Source organism: Hemiscyllium ocellatum, chromosome 33 (genome assembly GCF_020745735.1).
Source record: "Hemiscyllium ocellatum isolate sHemOce1 chromosome 33, sHemOce1.pat.X.cur, whole genome shotgun sequence".
In the NCBI taxonomy this organism is placed as follows: Eukaryota; Metazoa; Chordata; class Chondrichthyes; order Orectolobiformes; family Hemiscylliidae; genus Hemiscyllium; species Hemiscyllium ocellatum.
The window spans coordinates 46,226,121-46,235,142 of NC_083433.1; the positions used below are offsets into that span (position 1 = coordinate 46,226,121).

General features: G+C 43.3%; 1 non-coding gene across 1 annotated transcript; it reads right to left on the reverse strand.

Moving 5' to 3' along the window:
• Nucleotides 1-5,467: 5,467 nt before the first annotated feature.
• On the reverse strand, nucleotides 5,468-5,559 carry trnar-ucu (transfer RNA arginine (anticodon UCU)). The gene is given in 2 exon segments: nucleotides 5,468-5,503; nucleotides 5,523-5,559. It is a non-coding gene; the product is annotated as a tRNA-Arg (tRNA).
• Between the last annotated feature and the right edge of the window lie 3,463 nt (nucleotides 5,560-9,022).

Sequence of the window (9,022 nt, forward strand, 5' to 3'; positions counted from 1 at the left end):
GAAGGAAAGGTATTGTTGTATCAGAGGCAGGCCAAATAATTTTCACTCGGATGATATTGGGAATGGAGAGATTTTATAATAGAAGTGGAGTAGATTGAGAATGAACCAATTAAAGTTAAGAAAAATGAGAGAGAAACTGAATGAAACATGTCTTTGATCGGTTAAATGCTGGGAAGTTAGAAAATAGAACAGTGCAGCATAGCAATAGGCCCTTCGGCCCAACACAATGCTATTCTCAACTCATCCCATCTGAATGTACATGGTCCATATCCCTCTATTCCCTGCCTGTTCATGTTTCTGTCTAAATGCCACTTCAAAACTTTACTCACGTTTCTGTTTCAAGACCTCGCTTGGCAACTTCCACTCTCTGAAAAAAAAATCTTGCCTCACTCACATCATTTAAACTTTCTCTTTCTCACCTTAAACCTCTGCGCTCTAGTATTTGAAACTTACACATTGGAAGAGAGATTCTGACTATCCACATTATCTATCCTGTCCTAGCGTTATATTCCTGGACCTGGTCGACTGTCAGCCTCTGATACTCTCACAAAGTAATCCATCTTTGTTTAATTTCCTCTTACACCTAACACACCTTTAAAAAGTCAATACAGGTAACGTGCTGATAAACCCTTTTTGTACCCTCTCCGAAGCCTCCCCATCCTTCCTATTTTGAGATGAGAACTGCACACAATACTCCAAATGTGGCCAAACAGAAGTTTTATACAATTACAACATCAGATGCAAACCACGATACCCAACGTTGTGACCGATGAAGGCCAGTGTTCCATTTGCTTTCTTTCCCATCTGAAACACTTCTGTTGCCATTTTCAGGATATGACTGGCTAGCACCAAAATCATAATAGAAACGTCAAAAATTTTAGTCTGCCGGGAGGTTAAACAAATGTTGATCCCTGTTCCATTATGAGAACTTGGGAAGCTGACGAAGTGTGACATCAAACAAGCGATCAAAGAAGTGGGTTTCAAGGCGTATTTTGTCACATAAAACGAAGTTTGTATCACAAAACTGATTTGAACGAATTTGTTCTGCTCGAGGTCATCACCTTTTGTCAGACTCAAAACGACTCAGAATTTAGTTCTTCCATAACTCAGTGGTTTGAGGCTGGTTTTGTAAACCAGGGTTTTTAACCTCCATTCTCACGGCAAACTTGCTGAATTTCCTTACAACTTTGCAACAAGCATCCGAAGGTGCGTGTTAGGACTTATTTTTGAAGGAAAAGCTGAAAGTCATTTTTTACGCAGACCAGGGCTCATCTGTTTCAGTTTGGAAGTCCACATCCGTGTTTTTCCTCTGAGGACCATTTGGATGACAAGCTTCTGATGCGAAGAATGCCTTCGTTTGGCAGGAAGAAAAACGTGACTCATTAGAAGCAGTAAACTAACGGTGACACAGTGGGAGACGAAAACTTACAGGGATGGGGGTGTGTGCTTCTGTTCCTTATGTAGAGACAGGAATGCGCTGGAATCCAAATTAAACCGGTCAGAGGCTGGAAGAGCACAGCTAGCCAGTCTGCCTCACAGGTGGAGACATCGACGGTTTGCAGATACCAAATATTCACGATTGGGGCAGTCTTCGAAGGACAGCCTCCTGTCAGTTTACTCCTCTGCTTATGTCAACAGAATCGGGTTTTAAATCTAGTAATGAAGAAAGAAGAGGCCAAACGGTTCAATTCCTCATTTTATGTTAGTTGGGATGTCCTGAGGTCGTTGTCACTGTCAAAAGATGTGTCTGTATAAGTCCATCTATGGGTTAAAAATGAGGTTCAGTCCTCCCCCAGGTCATGAACAAATGTGACGGTATCTGACTTCAGTCTCTATCGCTGGTTCATTTGAAATTAAAACTTTGCATGGAAAGTCTCATTGAGACAAACACTTCAGACGTCAGGCTAGATTAGAATACTTACAGTGTGGAAACAGGCCCTTCGGCCCAACAAGTCCACACCGACCCGCCGAAGTGCAACCCACCCATACCCCTACATTTACCCCTTTACCTCACACTACGGGCAATTTAGCATGGTCAATTCACCTGACCCGCACATCTTTGGACTGTGGGAGGAAACCGGAGCACCCAGAGGAAACCCACGCAGACACGGGGAGAACGTGCAAACTCCACGCAGTCTGTCGCCTGAGTCGGAAATTGAACCCGGGTCTCAGGCGCTGTGAGGCAACAGCGCTAACCACTGTGCCAACGTGCCGCCCATTACTGTGACTGTGGGCCAAGTAGTGGTAACTGAAAAGGAGAATGGATGGATGTTTGATGACTGGTACTGACATGATGTATTATTCTGTGCTGTAAAAGCACGGTGTCACGAACATTCTTTTTCGATAGAAATGTCTCATCACAGGAAAAGAAAGCTATGCTGTTAAGAGAAGACACAATTGCACATGCCATCCTTCCTGGTCGACCAGTGGTTCCAATGCAGCACTTTCACCGCTGTGGTTTGGATTCATTTCTTGGTCAGGGAATCAGAATTTATTGTTCCTGGTAAGGGCAACAACAAAGTAGAGCATCTTTGACTGGAATCAGATGACAAACGCGTCCGCATGTGCCTTGCAATATTGTACAGGGCCATAAGGTGGCTCACTGGTTATCACTGCTGCCTCACAGCGCCAGAGATATGATTTGCCTACAACTGGGTTGACTGTCAGTAAGTTGCCTACTTCAGGCGCAAATGAAGAGAAAAAGGGTAAGGAATTGTTCTGTGAGAGTTAATCCCTGGAGGATTGGTGTGCATTGGTTGCATTGAATAGCCAGTTTCTGAACTGTAGGCATTCTATGTTCTTTTAGTGTGTTGCTTTAGCAAATGTTCAGACCAGGGAGAAAAGTGAGGAAAAACAGTCACTTCCCTGTCAGGGACCGTTCCATTACGCGACAACCAACGGATTCACTTTGCCTGAACTAGCTCCTATTTTCCCTACATTGGTAATGGCAGTACACAGCATTAGAGCGGGTTTTAATGTGTTGCATTGGACCCAGCATCCTTTCCCAACATGGACTATACAGGGATATAAAGAGATAATAAAAGACGTATATGGCAATGACTGGAATGAAAAGACGCCAGGAAGAATGGACAGCGTTTACTTGGAAATAAAAACATGGAAAGGAAGCCATCGAAGTAGGGAGGGGTAATGCCATTTGAAAAGACAAGGCGAGGTTTCATGGGTTGGTGGAAAAAACGAATAGATCATGTGGCGTGACACCAGGTAAAACTGAGTTGTGTCCGTATGGAAGGTTTCCAGGCGATGAGAATTTGGTGAGAGTAAACAGGAGGGAAATTCTTCCATTCGGATGGATCTATATCAAGACTTTAGAACTTCAAAACCAGCGATGAATGATAAAGAGAAGTTTGGAAAGTTTTCCTTTTCCTTCTACAGCAGTTGAATTCGAAAATGATTACTTTTTCGCTGGAAAGATTATTGAGAAGCTGATCCCAATATATTTGTGAAGATGCGTGCAGACACGCAAGGAATGAATTTCACCGTGACAGGGAGTCTGGGCGGCCATGATGGGGACGCGTTACGTTCACACTCTGTAATTGGTTAAAGTTAATTGGAAAGAAACTTCATAACACCTGCAACTGAGTACGACTAAGTACAGAATGTGCTGATTGTGAGGAAAGGTTCAGCAGCTTGTTCCACGTGAACTTCTATAAATTGTAAAAAAAAAACTGAGCATGAAAGGGAAGCTGGTTAGCTCAGTCCGCTGCGTAACTGGTTTATGATATAAAGTGAAGCCAACAGTGTGGGATTAATTCTCGCAATGTCTCAGCATACCCTCAGGATCATGATCTCCCAACTCAGCTAATACTTTGGACGATGGCGATAATCAAAGTGAAACTATACTATCGTGAGTGGGAACTGACCTGCCAATGTAATGCACCTTTATCCTTTCATGTGTTGCATTGGAACATTTGGCTGCAATCACAGAGAAGGGAGTGAGTCCATATGCTGCTCTCTCATCTCCCCCAAAAATATCCAGTAACAAGACACGAAAAATATTCCTGCTGCAATTCTGTAATCTTCACAGCAATACTTATAAACATCGTTATCGTTTCGATTCCAGTTTTTCTCATAACAGTCAAAATGTCCAAAGAGATAAATTTAACACAGCGCAGGATCAGCGGTATGAAACACGTCATTTTTTTTGCAAAAATCACCTCTGTATCTCTATTGAGTGATGGATATTCACTCAGGGAGTATTTATGGCTGGTCTTAAGTAACTGAGGCATTTCCCAAGGACAGAGCACTCCAAAAAATCATATTATTTTAGAATAAATGCTTTTTTCTCAACGTTCTTTTGCAACTTTTAAATATATATGCACAGACATATACATGCATGCGCACATACATTTATATCTGTGTGGATATATAAATATGCGCATATATGCGCGTGTGTGTGTGAATTCAGGACATTAGTAATGGATAGTCGGCCATTTGAATGTTCTTCCTGTAGAATGTGAGAGCTTAGAGATTACAATAATGTCCCGCAAACGTGGTGAAAATGTGCCATAGAAAAATGTGGCGAAAATCGGCTTTATTGTATGCTGCATACGTTTACAGTGGTGTCCTGCGTTGATCACCGGAAATGTTATGTCGCCACTGGGCTGGGATTTTCCTTCGATCGGCTTCACTTCGTCAGGGAATTCGATTCACTGAAATTTTACCAACTTCCATCGGCATATTCATATGACACATCGACCCACACTGCACACAACGACAACAATATTCAGCATACTGCACCCACGAGCACGTGGCATGGTTTTATTAACAGTGAAGACTGAATAATATTATGCAAGGGCAAGTGAATTTCAGTTTAATTGGTAAAGTCACAAGAATCCAGAGTAAGATTCAAAATGTCAGAAATTCACGTTCATTTCCTTGGCCAGAATTCCAGCCCAGCAAAGGGGAAATCTGCCCTGAATCCCCTGAATCCATGCAATTGCTTGCTCCATGTATCCACTTTGAAACCCATGTGAAGCAACATTCAGCCTGTAGGAGAACGTGTCAGAACCCTCCGCTGTCTGATCTAAAGCTGAAACAAGAGCTGTCTATTCCAGCTGGAAGGGAAGGGATGTGGAGGTGAGACCAAAATATTTCGTGGTGTTTAATTCATATTGTCCTTATTGTGGTTGTTTAAAAATCTGGACCAGAAATGGCACAGACACAAAGGAGCCCATTGTTAACACTGATCTCGTCCCGCTCCATGATTCAATATCATCATGGCTGACACAACAATTTTGTGTCTTTTTCCAGACTACACACATCATCGTGTTGTGTACTGACTAACAGATGTTTATTGGTCTCTATCATAAATAGACATCGAAAATTTAAACTTGTGAGAGGAAAATGTTCCGTTTCGAGACAGTTGTTTTTCTGCACGAATATTGTTGGTTTTGCAGATGAGCAGCCGAGTCTGCTCTGACCGCCTTCCAAACCATAGAACAAAATTCGACTCTGATGGGACTCGAACCCACAACCTTTGAATTGCAACCTGAGCAGTGACATAGAAGTCCAATGCGCTATCCATTGCGCCACAGAGCCGCGCCCGGCAGTGCCTTTAAGCACACAAATTTCTCTTTGACCCATTGCGTTCAGGACACCCATCTCACGTCTGTCAGTCCTGGTCACACGTTCCAGTATCTGTTCCTTATCCACGTGTGCTCTGGCTCTTAAAGGGTTCGGCTACAGACTGCTGGAACGTTCTCATGACACGTAGCTTTACCACGTGCTCAGATAATGATTTCCAGATAACCAATGGTGAAAGCATTCTCCCAAATTCTCCTCAAAACATCTCGTCTCCTGTATTTCATTTATGTCACTCTATTCCTTCCAAATACAGGCTGATCACTCTCATACATATCTATCCTCTTCATAAAATGTGCACGTTAATCGGTTACTCAAAGAGCTATCTCTGCTCTTCGATAAACATCTTCCAACCTAGCTCGTCTACCTTCACAATGGGAATGGTCCAGCCCTTGCCATTCCTGTCATCTCCTCTGAATATCTCATCCTGCAATCAGAAGCTTCCAGCAGATTGGCGATTACAACGGACAAGCAAAGTTCCCTGAAGTAAAGGCAAAAGGTCTGAACAAAATCAGCAGCTCGTGTCCATATCTCATGAGAAAGGAAAGTTAACATTTCGAGTCCAATGATCTGTCTTCGGAACTGATGGGATGGAAGGTTGGGTGAAGAATGTGGAAGAGGGCGGCGGGTTCTAAAATGATTGAACTCGATGTTGGGTCCTAAAATTTGCATGGTCTGTCTGTAGAAAATGAGTTGCAGGTCTTCAAGCTTATGTTATTCCTTGAAGGAGCATTGCAGCAAACCAGAGACCGGAATAGTGGCCTGGGAACACAGTGTCTAGATGAGAGTGGGGCTGGAATTGTACAGTAATTCAGGCACCATCTGAGGAGCAGTAAAATCGACGTTTCGGGCAACAGCCCTTCTTCAGGAATACAGGCAAAGAGCCTGAAGGGTGGGAAAACAGTGCAATGTGAAGTTACAGGAGACTGGAAGATCCGGATAGTTTTTGTTGATTCTGGACAGAATGCAAGTGGTCTCAGTTTTGTCACCGACTCTGTCTTCCTCTCTCCATTGCAGAGAGATCACATTCTGAGCAGGAAATACAGTTGCCTCTATTGAACGAAATGCAGACAAATCTCTGGAGGATGTGACTGGAAGCTTCCACAGTGAGGAGAGATATCAGAAACCAGCAGGAAATGTACCTTACAACATAGAGCGTTACAATGCAGTGCAGGCACTTCGGCCCTCGCTGTAGCCGCGACCTGTAAAAATAATGTGATGCCCATTGTAATGGAAAATTAGCATTTATTTCGAAACCAATAAAACCACAGGGAAACAAAGAAGTAAGAACCTGACTTTGCAGAGGCAAGTATTGCAGACAGAAAGAAAAAAAAGTAAAGTTAAACCGAACTATTAGCAGACTTACAAGGCCAGTAAAGTACCATATCACCAGACAAGGAATGGGAAAAAAAACAACTCCGTATCTGGAAAGGAACTCGAATGTTTCAGGTCCCTGACACTGAGGTGTGGATAAGAAGAAGCGAATTCTATTATCAAGGGAAAATGTATTATATGTGGAAGGTGCACCAGTTACCTTTTTGTTAGATACAGGGGCAACATATTCAGTCCTTAAATCTAGGCAGTTGAGAGAGTCGACGCAATGGATGCATCAGGATTCGTGACGTGAGAGAGATTAACCGCACCCCTATTGTGTGAAACCAGTAATGGTAAAACATTCCAATTCTAATTTCATTTCTCGGAATTCTGTCTTTAAATCTGATGGCTGGCGATCTCATAGTGAGGCTGGGGTCGAATTAGCGCAGTACCCCGACAGGCTTGCAGGTAATACAAAAAGAAGATTTACCAGCGAAGGCTGTAAAATCCAACTCACGACCCCTGATGCATGGCTATGAGTGATGATTACCCAGAGAGCCATAAGTTCAGTGAGCGATTCGCTCGCCCAGGTAGCAAGTAACCATGTTAATCCCAAAAACACCCATTTGCATGCTGGAGATATGAGGCACTGCTCAGCACGCATACACCTCATGGACTTTTAAAATCATATGAGAAGGATTGGTTTAGGAGAATGTTTGAACCTGGTCAGTTACTATTGTGCGAATTTTATTAGAACGATCACAGATGTGCAGTCAATGTAAACTTATCCAAAATATCTGTGACGGCAAGTAGACCGTATCTTTTTGATGCGGAACGCTCCTTTCCTCAAATACCATTGGCGAACAGATCCAGTGACAGGTGGCAGGATTTGGGACCATGGGTACTACTGGCACAAAAAAACGAAAGCTTGTGTCTTCAGGGACGATGTGCATATCTGCTTCAATGCAGATATAAGGACATATATGGAGAAACTAAATTGGCTCACTGAGGCAGATAGGGCAGTCCAGGAAACCCCTGCAAAGAGGGTAGCCTAGCGTAGAGCTGTGGTAGATCCCTGCCCCCAAGATTAAGAAGGCTCGCTACTGAGTGCAAGGCAAAAGGCAAACGTGATGTGAGGTTCATACGAAGCTGTGAAACCAAAAGAATAATCCCGAAGTCTCAGTATCGTCCTTGCAGAACATAAGACTCGTTCAAACCTGAGGTTGGAAAAGGAATTATTCCAGTCTTTGAATCCCTCCTGAAGGGTGAAGTGATAATTCCCTGTGAATAATCACCGGTGAGAGCCCCCATTTTTCCAGTCAAAAAGGCAAACATTCCAGGTGAATCGGGGAAATGGAGGTTTGTTCAAGACCTGCACGTAGTCAATTATGCTGTTGTTCCGCCCGCCCCAAATGTTCCTAATCCTTGTACTATATTAGCTCAAATTCCACCGGACAGTAAATGGTTCTCTACTTTGGATTTAGCAATTGCCTTCTTTAGTGTACCAGTACACCCAGAAAGTCAATTCTGGTTCACTTTTCCATTCAAAGGCAAATCGTACACATTCAGGTGAATGGTCTCTTTCCAGTATGAACTCGCTTGTATTTCAGCAGATTGCCGGAATCAATTAATTATTTCAAATCTCTGCAGACGAATGGTCTCTCCACTGTGTGAACTCACTGGTGCCTCAGCAGACTGAATGACTGAAAGAATCCTTTCCCATTCTCAGAACAGGCGAACGGCCTCTCTCCACTGAGTTCGCAGATGTAAAGTAAGATCAAATGACGTCCAGAACCCATTCCCTCTGAGAGAGCACTTGAATGGTTTCTCGTCAGCGTGAATACGTTGATCGTACAGCAGTTCGTGAGGCCTTTTAATGCCTTTTTCATACGCTGGGCCATTAAATGGTTTCTTGTCCGTGTAAACCCACTGGCGAGTCAGCAAGTTAGAGAACTGAGCAACTCCCTTTCCACACTCAGAACAGTTGAATGGCTTTCCCCCGGTGTGGTTGCTCTGATGAATCTTCAGGGCAGACAAGTAATTGAATCGTCATCACATTTTCACAGTTTCTCTCCAGCGTCCCTCCAATTATGCCTCGATATTTCAG